The sequence below is a fragment of the Cetorhinus maximus genome, chromosome 14, assembly GCF_964194155.1.
Source record: "Cetorhinus maximus chromosome 14, sCetMax3.hap1.1, whole genome shotgun sequence".
In the NCBI taxonomy this organism is placed as follows: Eukaryota; Metazoa; Chordata; class Chondrichthyes; order Lamniformes; family Cetorhinidae; genus Cetorhinus; species Cetorhinus maximus.
The window spans coordinates 32631329-32645661 of record NC_135892.1 but is presented as its reverse complement, the minus strand read 5'-3'; the positions used below and the strand labels follow the sequence as shown (position 1 = coordinate 32645661).

At 41.9% G+C, this 14333-nt stretch overlaps 1 protein-coding gene across 3 annotated transcripts in view; it reads left to right on the top strand.

Annotated features, from left to right (window-relative positions):
- Positions 1-14333, top strand: part of ccr6a (chemokine (C-C motif) receptor 6a) — a 48069-nt gene that overhangs the window by 20387 nt on the left and 13349 nt on the right. For all 3 annotated transcript variants that reach the window (XM_078556750.1, XM_078556752.1, XM_078556751.1), the window contains one exon: positions 12062-12148. The gene's annotated coding sequence lies outside the window, so the exon portion shown is untranslated. The remainder of the gene's footprint in view (positions 1-12061; positions 12149-14333) is intronic.

The window sequence follows — 14333 nt, the reverse complement described above, 5'->3', positions numbered from 1 at the left end:
TGTAACGGACAGCATCTCCAATATTGGCCATTTTAAACTCTCAAACCCTCACCCAAATTAAATATTACCGCCCCTCCCCAGTTGTCTTTAAAACCTTTAAAAGAAATGTAAAATATAAAATATTGTCAATAGTCAGTGGGAATCAGGCGGAAAACTCTTCACTGGTTGGAGTCATACCTAGCACAAAGGAAGAAGGTTGTGGTTGTTGGAGGTCAGTCATCTCAGCTCCAGGACATCACTGCAGGTGTTCCTCAGGATAGTGTCATTGGCCCAACCATCTTCAGCTGCTTCATTAATTATCTTCCTTCCATCATAAGGTCAGAAGTGGGGATGTTCGCTGATGATTGCCCAATGTTCAGCACCATTCGTGACTCCTCAGATACTGAAGCAGTCCATGTTCAAATGCAGCATGACCTGGACAATATCCAGGCTTGGGCTCACAAGTGGCAAGTAACATTCGTGCCATGCAAGTGCCAGACAATGACCATCTCCAACAAGAGAGAATCTAACCATCACCCCTTGACGTTCAATGGCATTACTATCAACATACTGGGGGTTACCACTGACCAGAAACTGAACTGGACCATAGCCATATAAATACTGTAGCTACAAGAGCAGGTCAGAGGCTAGGAATCCTGTGGTGAGTAACTCACCTCCTGACTCCCCAAAGCCTGTCCACCATCTACAAGGTACAAGTCACGAGTGTAATGGAATACTCCCCACTTTCCTGAATAAGTGCAGCTCCTACAACACTCAAGAAGCTTGACACTATTCAGAACAAAGCAGCCTGCTTGATTGGCACCACATCCACAAACATTCACTCCCTCCACTACCGATGCACAGTACCAGCGGTGTGTGCCAAGATGCACTGCAGGAATTCATAAGTCTCCTTAGACAGCACCTTCCAAACCCAAGACCACTACCATCTAGAAGGACAAGGGCAGCAGATACATGGGAACACAACCACCTGGAATTTCCCTTCCAAGTCACTCACAATCCTGACTTGGAAATATACTTCATTGTCACTGGGTCAAAATCCTGGAAATCCCTTCCTAACTGCACTTGGGTATATCTACACCACATGGATTGCAGCAGTTCAAGAAGCCAGCTCACCACCCCCACCACAAGGGCAACTAGGAATGGGCAATAAATGCTGACCCAGCCAACGAAGCCCACATCCTGTGGTGTTTTCCATCTCCACTTCCATTATTTCTAAGTGCACGATTAAGTCATCATTTAGTTTGGTCAAATTGCAAGTTCTCAAGAGTGAACACCAAGGTATCTTTTCCACTAGGTTCCAACATGTTTAGACATAACTCTATTTTCCACTATTTCACTATTTTGACAGACGAGCTACTGCTTAGGAGAGAGATTATATTAAAAATAAAGGTTTATAGTTTGGATAATTAGATGACTCTGTGCATTAGCTTAATTGGTGAGGGCATTCGTTTTGCTTTGTTTATTCTGAGATTCCTGCTTGGGCTTATTTGCATCTCTAAATTTCATCATTTCAACATTGGTGGCAATGCCTTCAGTTGCCCAGACCCTGAGCTCTGGAATTCCATCCCTAACGGTCTTCACTTCGCTCTCCTCCTTTAAGATATTCCTTACAACCTCTCCTTAAACCATGCTTTTGGTTCACCTACTGTAGTATCTCCTCATGTGCCTCTGTGTCAAATTATTTGATATTGCTTCTGTGAAGTGCCTTGAGACATTTTACTATGTTAAAGGCACTATCTAAATGCAATTCATTTTTCTTATTGAAATAGTGGAAGTCAATGTATTATGGATAGCTTTAATTGAGTAATACCTCCCGCATATGTTACCCCATCCTTTACTCATCTCCACTCCAGGAGTGGAATACAGAATTTAGGTTGATGTTTGCAATGTCAGGGGTCGGGGGGGGGAGAGGGCTGCATTGTCAGAGGTGCTGTGTTGCAGATTAGTTGTTAAACCCAAATCCTGTCCCCATGTTTAGGTGGCAGCAATGGACCCCACATTCCATATAAAGAAGACTTGTGGAATTCTCTTAGATTTCTGGCCAACAGTTATCTCTGAAATGCTGAAATGCTTAGCTGATCATGTGTTTTTTATTCATTCATGCGATGTGGGCATTGCTGATGAGACCAGCATTTATTGCCCATCCCTAATTGCCCTCAAGAAGGCCACATTCTCAATGGTAGACAGCAATGTAACCATTCCTCTGTTACCATGCAAACCTAGGTGTTGGGCTCCTTCACACTATCCAGGTTGCCTACCATTGCTATTAGGAATGAGGCAAATGACTCATCAGATTGCACAAATTGGCTACCACATTTGCTACTTTCCAACAGTGACGGGACTTAAAATGTCTAATTGGCTGTGAGGTGTTTTGTGACTTTCCAAGGTCATGAAAGGTGCAATATAAATATAAGTCTTCCTTTCTTCCTCCTCAAATCAGGCCGTATGCCATACCACCCAATGTGTGAAAGCACTAAAATTTGGATTTGCAGGCAACTCAGGGGGGGACATCATATGAACCTGCCCTGTACTAGCTAACTCACTCATCAACCATTACAACTGTCTACCCTTTCTAAGCAGTGCTCAAAGACTCACCCTGTGTTTTATCTTCAACATCAATGTCAATATCTCCCGTGTGTGCATATTTGTGCTATTACTTGCTCAGGAATTTCATGCTTCTAAATTGTACATTCTGATGGTTCTGTTACCAGTTTACTAATAACAATATAAAATTAATGGGGTAGGTTTTAAACTTGCTGGCTGGGTATAGTGTTGATATTGCAGCCCATTTCTGTGAATTTTTAAACAGGGAGTTGATGTATAACATCAGTCTTACACCTGGGTGGCAAGTTTTAAACCCACCTCAGCATTTCTCCAATCTATTAAAATGAAGCAAAATACAGCCCCTTGTCAGTTTTTAAAGAGCACCATTTAAAACACATCTTCATGAGAAGTTTTATTGCTATCATCATTTGACCTATGAGTTAAAATAACTGCTGCCTACCTTAAAAGTTAAAAGCACAGACACTTTTACTTCAGTGTCAAGGAGTTCTGTTTGCTTCAGCATTGAAAGGGTTACCATTGCTTTTGAGGCAATAGCATTAACAAATACTTGACCAGAATAGCAGAGTGTATAGATCTTTAAAGGTTTTGTCTTTCTTTGAAAGCAGGATGTGGTTAGAATGTTATACACCTGTCTTCCAGTTCTTGCAGAACATGGGTTGTTAACCAAACCAACATAGGTTGCAATGCACTTCAGAACAGCACTCTTGCAATTTGATCAACAGTTTGCAAGAGAGCTCAGGGGCATCAGTTGGAATTCATTTCATTAACTGCAGATCTCTTTATAGCATTTGGTTATCATCTGTACAGGAAGTTTTCCTTATGCCTGAATTGTTTCATGGTACAAAATATAGCATGGGAGCAGAATATGATGTTTGCAGGAGATGTGGGCACATGACTAAATTCAGAAAGAGAAATGGCCCAATAGATCCAGAGTTCAGGTAGGATTATCTCCAAAGTGGACTTCCGCTTCAGATCATTGGTTGATCCCCTACTTTAGGGAACATTAAGTTCCTTCCTACTATCTCCCCATGGGAAAAAATCAAATTGACCAGGGAAAATCAAGTTGACCAGAATTACTCCCACTCTGCTGATACTTCACTAAATGTGTAACTAAAATCTGGTCCAGAATTTTCTAGATCAGGGCACCTTGCGATGTGTTTCATTGACTTTTCACTGCATCCTCTAGCTTCTAATTATTTGTCCCATAACGATGCTGGAAATACAAGCTGATAGCTGCATGTCAAGGGTAAGGAGTATCTGGGATCTTAGTAAATGGCAAGCCTAAAAGTGTATCCCCTTAACCAACAAGATTTAAGGATTGAGAAAGAAACAGAGGAATGACTGAGGCGGAGGGTGAGTTAGAGTCCAATCATTACAGAAATAAATAAAGAGGGAGAAAGACTGGATTAAGAGAGATGGAAAAAAAGAGACAGAAAAGGAAAATAAGAAAGAAAAATGGAACTTTAAATATTGCAAAGATCTCTAACAAGTTACAAAGTGTAGAAATGAGAGTGAATGGTTTATATTATTCCCTCTATGGATCAGTGAGGTTGACTGACATTGCATTAGTAATAATCACGTTGTTAAAAATGTACTTAAGTTGTTGTTCCAGTCCTAACTTTCTTTGTAAAGTTTAATGGAAAATTAAAATGCAAGTCCAGGAAGTTCTTAATAATAATGGTGAAGCTAAAGGTGAGATACCATTTTTGCAAAGCAAATGGCAGAGCAGCATAAATCAACAAGCAAGTTCTGGAGATTTGCATGATGTATTTTTTAATTCCTTAAATGTGTTGCCTAATTTTTGCATAAATAATGGCATGGATCATTAACACAGTTTTATTCCTGCAAGATCTGGCATGTTGTTTACACACATTCCAGTGAAGTCATAGAGCAGCTCTGAGGAGTTTGCCAGCATTGTCAAATATCCTGTAAACCTCAATCTCACCCTTCACAGATGTCACTGCAGTCCCTTTTTGAAGGTGCATTTGACCTTGAAACTGGGAGTTTGTCCTAAAGGTCCCCTATTTAGTGGGAAAATTAAGTTTTTTATAATCACTAATTTTGCTCGAGGCTTGTCAGTGTTGTTCGTGTGTCTGCTAGTCCTATGCTTAACTTCCAAGATAAATAAATTTGTTTACACCCAAATAGGGAGATATAACTCAAGTTAATAGCATTGAATTATCACTGTCATACGTCGGGCATAATTTTCCAAGCTAAATTTTAAAATTTTAATCAGACATAAAGCAGACTAAAATAAAGGACTGAATGCACTTCCATTTAAATTTTAAGCTGTCTGTGATGAGTAACTTGACCATCGTTTGGGTGTGTTTGGAGGTTATACCATGAAAAGAATCATCAACATCTGTGACTGAGTCTTTACCATTTTCTGAATTTTGAAAATTGACGCTGGCCAGAGGTCATGTCTACAAGATGTCACCCATAGGCCTATATCAGATAACAATCTTTAAAACGAATGAAATAATTGTTTCTAATAGTGAACTTCAGATGGAGTGAGATATTGACGCATCCATACGCACAGGCAAAAATCATACTTCCTTTGTTCTGGTTACTGTTTTATCTAACAATCTAGATAATCATTCATATAATACATAACACTGAGCTTTCCGAATGATTACTGCCTGCCTGCATGTATAGCAGGAAGAACCAAACCCAAATGATGCCTGCATTTCGCTCTTGAATTCATTGTACAACACCAAGAATAGGAATGAATGGGGTAGATGTTTCGCAGTCTGGCAGCAGTTATATTGAGTAACATTTTGAATGGGAATGTGAGATTTTGTGCAGCACCTCCTGCTCTCAGTCACTGCGCAAAACCTTGTGAAGCCTTAGATGTGTTTCCACTTCTTGTTCTGATAATTAACATCCTTAGCTTATTAACATTCACATTACTCCATGTGAAATCCACCTTTTCCTTCACTTTGTCAGTTTTACTGCCAGAAGTCTGGAAAGTGTCATCTTATTTCTGATAATATTGTTTTCACACTTTTAAGGTGGGCCAATAGCCTTAAATGCATGCTATATTCAATACTTGTAATCCAATTGAAAGGTGGACAATTTCTGACCATTCAGCTGAATATAGAAAGATCTCAATTCACGACCAGGGCAAAATGCCTTTTGGGTCGGGACCTCATTGTTGGGGTTAAATCCAAGTCCTGACCCGCACTGTGAAAGGAATGGTCACCTGACATGGATTTTGTCTTGATTGGCTAATTCGTGTTCGGAGAGTGAGCTTGTCATCCAATTGTGCATGGTGGATGGGCCCTCCAGCATGGAAGGAGCTGCTGTCTGTTGTTGCAGGTAAGGGAGAGGGAGGGCACCTCCATTTTGAGACATCCACTCAGCAACTTTGAAAAATTTGAAATAAAAAAATGTCCATAGCTGCCAGACCACCATTGAGGAGGGGGAGCTACAGGTTGGGGGATGCCTCAGTCTTCTTGGAGTACTGCCCTCCCTATTCTTTCTAAAAAAAAAAAGATTTTATGGAATGTGGGCGTCGCCAGCTAGGCCAGCATTTCTTGCCCATCTGCCACTGGGAGGCTGCCTCGAGGCCGCTGCTGTACTGTTGACTCCAGATTGATCTGATCATTGGCCTTAATTGACTTCTTAATTAGTGTAAGTAGGGAGTAGGGAGTGTAGTCTTGGAAGGGGGGGGGTGGTGGGGGGGTAGTCTGGGGTGTCCTGTGGGGGTGTGGTAGCCAGGGATTCAGAGAGGGGGTCAAGGGAGGTTGGGGAGCATGGGGGTCTGTACTATAGTTACCCAAGAAGTTAGAAGTGGTTTTAATTCTTCTAATCTTTCCTGGGTAACTATTCTGGTAAGAGTTCGAACCATCTGAGATCTCCTATTTAAATCAGAATATCAGATGGTTCGCAGTGCAGTATAATTGCCCATAAGAAGTTTGAACTTCTTAGGCAATTCCTGTGTAGTTCTTGGGTGGAGACTTCCGGGGGAGTCTCCCAGTGCATCTTCAGGGGTATCTCTGGGGCTCCACCCTCCGGAGATCAGAAATTATGGGTCTGTGTTCACCCACCTCCATTCCTGCACAAACATTAGGGCAAAAGTCCTGCCCCAGATCTCTGATCAAACCTGTTGAGATGGTCCTGGGGAGGATTGAGGCTACTCAGATCCCTGCCTTAATTGACATGCTTTTGGTCCATGACACTTGGGTTTTGGAACTCTTGAGGGTCCTGCCAAAGACACCTCTACCTGCACCTGTGCAGGGGCAGTTTGGGGCATGTGGTAACATGTTGAGTAGTCGCTAGAGAGGAGACAGCAGGTGAGAAGTGGGAGCATTTTGGTTGGCTTCCCATTTTCATGTCCACTTTCACTATCATCCATATCCCGGGCTAGTGCCATATCTCTCCTACTATGCCTTAGCCGACCAACTTGGTGAAGATCAGTGACACAGTTATAATGCCACAGATCAGCTAACCGTCTTCCTGTTTAAGGCAGTAGACTTCTCCTGCACAATGTAGACACAGCCTGCATAGACTCATTTGAGAGCCATACTTGAAGTTCCATGAAGGTGGACTGTCTATCCTTGGCAGATATACATAAAGTACCCTATGTCATCAATCCACTAGCGATCAAGTTGTACTCCTCCATCCTATTGTGGAAAATGCCTATGGGATGACTTGTCAGTACCTAGCAAAGTTGCTAAGGCACCTCCAGCATGTTTCTTATCAAGAATAGTCCCCAGAATTCAGCATCCGTCTCCTGCTCAGTAGAGCTTGGAGAAGATTGCACACTCATTATGGGCTCTCCGCAGCTGTCCCTATCACGAGTGACTGCTCGTGCTTGCTTGTGAGTTGTGACTCACCATATGAAAACCGAACAATCTCTTTAACTGAACCCACTGAAATGTGAGTATTTGCATTGGTGCATAGCTGTACATCCTGTGATGGTGCAGTCTCGGAAAGAACAAGGTCTTCTGAGGAATCATCCTCATGAATGCTTTAAGATATTTGGTGTATGTGTGAAGACCTTTGAAAACAAAAGAAAGGGATATGATTTAGTCACATTCTTGACAACTGTCATACTCAGTTTTTTCATAATTCAGTCATTGATATGAAGTTAGCGTCTGTGGCCTGAATTTTCGTAAAGACGTTTTCCTAGAGTCTGGATCGGGGATGGAACCTGGCCTCATGCAGCTTGTTAAACTGATTTATGAAAATGAGTGGAAGCTCAGATTTGGAAGTCTTGCTCTTGAAAAAGGCACTACAATTTTTGCAGGGGGTGGGGGGGTTGCTGTTGGGGGATGGGGGAGATTTTGAAGCACATCCATGGCTCACATAGGTAGCTGTTAAAGTGCAGTTGCCTCAGGCTGATCTGATTTTCAATAGTAGAATGTCCAAAACATGACTTATGCACTTTAGACATCATAGGAGAAGGTCTATAGCTGCCAGAGTTCTTTGGAGAGGTAAGGTACCCTTTTGGATATGGTCCTGGGATACCTTTGGGGGAGGTCAGGTAACTTTTGGGAGAGGTAAGGTGCTCTTTGCGAGAGGTAAGGCGCCCTTTAGTATAGTTAAAATTAGACATGGATGTGCGTAAAAAGTGCCAAAACTCATTGGCACTGTCAAGAGAGCTGTCAGAAGGAGCAATCAAGGAAACAGTCAATGCTCCTTCGGCATCTAAAACTCCTGCCCTTTAAATATTTGAAAAACTGTCTGCATTTAATAAAAAAACACAGTGCTTGCTATTTCACTCCATCTATTGACATAAACCTGAGGGTTCTTTTTACAGGATTAGTGCTGCATGAATGATTTCACAACCTTTCATTATCATAGTGAGGTGCCTGTCAGTTGATAGACAGTTCCAAGCGCTAACAAACTCTTAGAAGTGGGCCTATAAATTTCAAAACTTCTAGTGAAGCATTATTACATCTAGGTACTGCCCTTGCTCTATATTCACCGTTCATCCTGAATACCTCTAATTTACATTAGTGGACTGTCCCTTTAAATGCAGCTGAGATCCTGTCATGCAGCCTGCATGTCAGACCAGTTAATATCTTTTGATAGTATTGGTAAAGGAGAACTTCCTGCTTTTCTTCAATTAAAAGTGCTACAAAATCTCATATATTCGCCTTATCTGCAAGTGGTACTTTTGACAATGTTGCATTCCTTCAAGGGATAAGTTAGCTCAACTGGCTAGAGTGTGGTGCTTGATAATGCCAATGGTGTGGGTTCAATCTCCATACTGGCTGAGGTAGTTGTTTGGTGCCTGCCTCTTTGCCTTGCCCCATTGTGATATCATGACATAGAGATGTCTGAAGAGCCATGATTAGCAACCCTTGGACAACAAGGAAGCTAGATGAAGAGAGACGGAGCATTCCTCCAGTACTGCGCTTCAATGCTGAAGCAACGGCCTAGATGTTCTAATCAAGTCCAGGGGTGCAGCTTGAATCCACAGCCTTTGAGAAGAAAGCATACTACTAGCATAGCCAACTTAACACACAAACCTAACAGATGCCAGTGGCTGATCTATGACTCCAGTCAATCCTGTGAGTGATATATTTTGATAACAATATTAGAATTGTGTTCACTGTTCAGAAAATTAAAATGGGGCTGATATTAATCCCAGTCATAAATTGGGCAGGTTATGCAATTGTACTACCTGCACATGTTTTTAACGTGGAGGCCCAAGCCATTTTCAGAGCCAGGTCTCATTAACATTCAATCGGCAAGCTGCAAGAGTTGAACCAGCTCGCCAGTTGAGGTGGGTGGAAAATCTAGCAGCTCCTCCACAGAGCTAAGTGTTCAATTTCCTCTGGGCCCCACAAAATTCTCTTCTGCATATTTCTTTTCGGAGCAGTCTACAGTGGTCCCTTTTAAGAACCACTAGTTCTATGCATGTTACCAACGTGAAGGACATGTTCTGAGCATTGACACCTCACAGTTGTGTTGGGGTCGAATGTACATTATAGTAACCCAATTACTATGTAAAAAGTAGGCTTCCACATGAAACAGACAATAGCCTGTGTCATTTGAATCACTACTGCCCCATACCCTTCAGGTGGAGGCTGTGATAATCTACCCCTTCTCTCCTCTCTGTGTATGTCATTAACACTAAGAGGTGATTTTCTACGTAGAGTGTGGTTTCCTCAATTTTCCCTATCCCCCTGTGTAACGTCAATGGACACCACTGACAAATGGCAGAAACGAAGGTTTCTCTGGAGCTAATGTCAAAGTTACAGTAGGAGATCGAAAGAACCCCTGCGGGAACTGCTAGTGCAAATGAGTGTTGTCAAGTTGCAATCCATCTCAGGGGTTACTTTTGAAATTTATTGCTCAACACAAATCACGATAATTAAGTTCTCACATGACTATTTACTGTTCTGATTAACGTGGAAAAAATTATGGCAATAGACGCATTGTCAGGTAGATTCATATACCAAATATATAATGAGGTTACACACACCTTACCCTTAAATCACATGTATCATAAGTGTATTCTAAAATGAAGTAATTCACATCAACATTCAAACTTTTATTGTTGACCATAGATAATGATGACATTCTCAGGAGTGCAGCCTAGTTCACATTGCCTTTAAAGATAAAAATCATATATTATTTGTATAGGGTGTGGGAGGTGAGAGGAATTTATAGTTGGTTAGACAAGTTAATTTATCTATCATGAAAATACAAAGAGGGGCTAAATTTGGGCATGGGTATCGTGATGTATGAGTAAGCTGCGCTGGTTATTTGCAATGCAGGCAACATGCTAACTTCATGCAATTTGTTCATTTCAATATCCAGCCAGCCCTAACGGCGTCATTTATTGGATCTCTGTTGGTGTGTCCAGCCAGTGCCGTGCGTGGCTAGACCATTTAAAACTAGCCTGTGCTACTCAAAGCTAGCCTGCATCTATTGAAGGGGAGGTGTATTTTTGCTGCAGCAGATACTTGCAGTGGTCAGGAAATGACTCCGATCTGGGAAACATAGGAGAAAGCAAGTTCCAATGCTTTTGGACACTGCATTGGAGAGCCTGGTTGAGGAGATGAAAAGCGGAGAGATGCCTTGCATCTCCAAACACATATAGAAAGTAGTGGGAGCAGATATATGTGGAGGTCATTAACAGGAGTCAAGTCCTGTGGACCTGGATGCAGTGACACAAGAACTTCAATGGCCACCTCTGCCATTACCAGCTTTGTTCTGTGAGCAGCAGAGGAAGGGTCACAATTCGTGACATTGAGTTCTCCTCAGTTTCCTAGCCTTTACTATTACATTTATATAAATATACATAATTGGAGCATAAAATGGTAGATTTAGAGAAAGCTATGATAGTTATATTTTTAGAATGGCATTTTACTTGCTCTAGGCATGAGAAATCATTGGCTATCCTAAGGAGATATCTCTTCAACTTCCTCAGCCAATAAGCATTCACTAGGTTGGCTGCTGTTTCTTCTAACCGAATCTTCTGAACAAACTGTACAATGAGGGAAATTGAGGAACGGAGAAACCTCAACTGATAAATGGTCAACAGACAATTAAAAGTTACTACCTTGTTCCTTGGAATTCTAAGAATTCCAGTCATGGAAAGAAGAAACTTGCATTTCTATGGTACCTTTCATGGCATTCCAAAATGCTTTACAGACAATTAAGTATCTTTTAAAGTATAGTCACTGAGATAATGTAAGGGAACACTTTTATGCAAGGCAAGATCCAACAAACAGCAATGAGATAATGACCAGATAAGCTGTTTTAACGATGTTGTCTGAGGATAAATATTGACCAAGATTGATCAAGAAAAACTCTCTTGCTCCTCTTCAAATAATGTCATAGGATATTTTATATCCATTTGAAAGGGTGGACACAGCCTCAGTTTAATGTCTCCTCAGAAAGACAGCGCCTCTAACAGTGCAATGCACCCTCAGTATTGCCTTGAAGTGTCAGCCAACTCAAGTCTCTGGAGCAGGATCCACAACCTTTGACCCACGGACAAGTTTAGTACAACTGAACCAAGGTTGATGCTTGAGTAGCCAAGAGGTGAAAATGACTCATGTGTTGACTAACAGATTGATTAAATTCAATTTGTGTAGATGAACTCTGCTGAGGACAATACTTAATGCTAAATTCAATTAAAAATAGATGACGACCTCACAAAATACATGTTTTAGTTATGGCTGATGACAAATATATAAAACTGTAATTTAGATCTTATCTGTAAAATCATATAGTGCTATTAGTTGAAAAATGGTCATGTAATTCATGTTTATTAATTCATAATTACTATAAATATTATTATTATATAATTATAATTAATATGGGTATGATTTATTTAAAAAAATAAACTTTGTGCCAATTCTTGTTGCCATTTAGGAGGAATAGATGTGTGCATTTTGATGCTAAGTTTTTAAACACAGAAGGCATACTATAGACAATAGAATTAGAGACAAGGCTTCCTAAATTCATATCAGTTTACTAGATCACATATTACTTTATGATTTAAATTCAATATTATACTTTGAAATTACAGGTTGATACACTGGAATAATTGCATCTTGCTGATATAACACAACATTGTATTGGAGAAAAACGGACATAATTTTATTCAATACAACAGGTAAGAACTACATTCATGACAGAAATAAATAACATGAATTTACATGGTACCTTTCTTGACCCCAAGATGACTCTAAGTGCTTCAAAGGTATGGGATTGGAGGTAGGTTTTTGATTTTGATTGGAAATTGGTTGGAGGTTGGAGAGAAGAGTATCGGGATGAAAAGCATTTAATCCTATTGGCAGGTGGTGACAAGCATATGCTTCCCAGGAGTCTGTTCAATATTTATTAATGACTTGGATAAAGGAATAGAGAGTTATATATCTGTTTGTTGATGACTCTAAATTAGGAGCAGAGGTAAGTAGTACATATAGGGTCAGGAAGTTGTAAAGGAGCAAAGGCAAATTACTTGGGTGGCAAAATTATGTAAAGTGAAGTTTAATGTAGGCAAGTGAGAAGTTAACCACTTCAGACGCACAAATTATGGCCGGAATTTTTCAGCCCCTCATGCCAGTGGGATCTTTCAGTCTCCCCGGTGTGAATGGAGATTTCAGTGGCTTTCTGGCCCCATCATGGGGGAACCCGGAAAATTCCAGCCTATAAATCAGAGTATTTTCTTTCTGCTGAGAAACTAGGAGTGGAGAATTTTGAGTTCAAGTAAATAAATCATTTGAATTTAGTAGACAGGTACAAAAAGCAATCAAAAAGGCAAACAAAATGGATGCAAATTATCTTTTAGTTGCATAGAGTTGCATACTCCTATGTAGAGTATTGCTTTCAATTCCAGGCACTGAACCTCAGGAAGGATATAAGCAAAATACTGCGGATGCTAGAAATCTAGAACAAAAAAAGCGTCAACTCGCAGACACTTCCTCCTACCTCCCCCTGGACCATGACCCCACCACTGAACAACAAGCCATTGTTTCCAGGACTGTCACTGACCTCATCTCCTCTGGAGATCTTCCCTCCACAGCTTCCAATCTCATAGTCTCCCAACCTCGGACAGCCCGCTTCTACCTCCTACCCAAAATCCACGAACAGGACTGTCCCAGCAGACCGAACGTGTCAGCCTGTTCCTGCCCCATGGAACTCATTTCTTGCTATTTTGACTCCATTCTCTCTGCCCTTGTCCAGTCTGCTCCCACCTACATCCGCGATTTCTCTCACACCTTAAATCATATCAACAATTTCCCCAACCGCCTCCTTTTCACCATGGATGTCCAATCCCTCTACACCTCCATCCCCCACCGGGATGGTCTGAGGGCCCTTAGCTTCTTCCTTGAACAGAGGCCTGAACAATCCCCATCCGCCACTACTCCTCTGTCTGGCTGAACTTGTTCTCTCACTGAACAATTTCTCCTTAAACTCCTCTCACTTCCTCCAAATAAAAGGTGTGGCTATGGGTACCTGCATGGGCCCCAGCTATGCCTGTCTCTTTATGGGGTATGTGGAACATTCCTTGTTCCAGTCCTACTCCAGCCCCCTCCCACAACTCTTTCTCCGGTACATCGATGACTGCTTCAGTGCCGCTTCGTGCTCTCGTCTGGATCTGGAAAAATTTATTAATTTTGCTTCTAATTTCCACCCCTCCATCATTTTCACGTGGTCCATCATTGACACTTCCCTTCCCTTCCTTGACCTCTCAGTCTCAATTTCTGGTGATGGACTGCCCACCAATATTAATTACAAGCCCACTGACTCCCACAGCTACCTTAACTACAGCTCCTCACACCCTGCTTCCTGTAAGGGCTCCATCCCATTCTCTCAGTTCCTTCGCCTCCGTCGCATCTGTTCTGATGATGCCACTTTCAAAAACAGTTCCTCTGACATGTCTTCCTTCTTTCTTAACCGAGATTTGACAGGGCCCTCAACCGTGTCCGGCCCATCTCCTGTGCATTCGCTCTCACACCTTCTTCTCCCTCCCAGAACCATGATAGGGTCCCCCTTGTCCTCACTTACCACCCCACCAGCCTCCACATTCAAAGGCTCATCCTTCACCATTTCCGCCAACTCCAGCATGATGCCACCACCAAACACATCTTCCCTTCACCCCCCCGGCGGCATTCCGTAGGGATCGTTCCCTCTGGGACACCCTGGTCCACTCCTCCATCACCCCCTACACCTCAACCCCCTCCCACGGCACCTTCCCATGCAACCGCAGAAGGTGCAACACCTGCCCCTTTACTTCCCCCCTCCTCACCGTCCAAGGCCCAAACACTCCTTTCAAGTGAAGCAGCATTTCACTT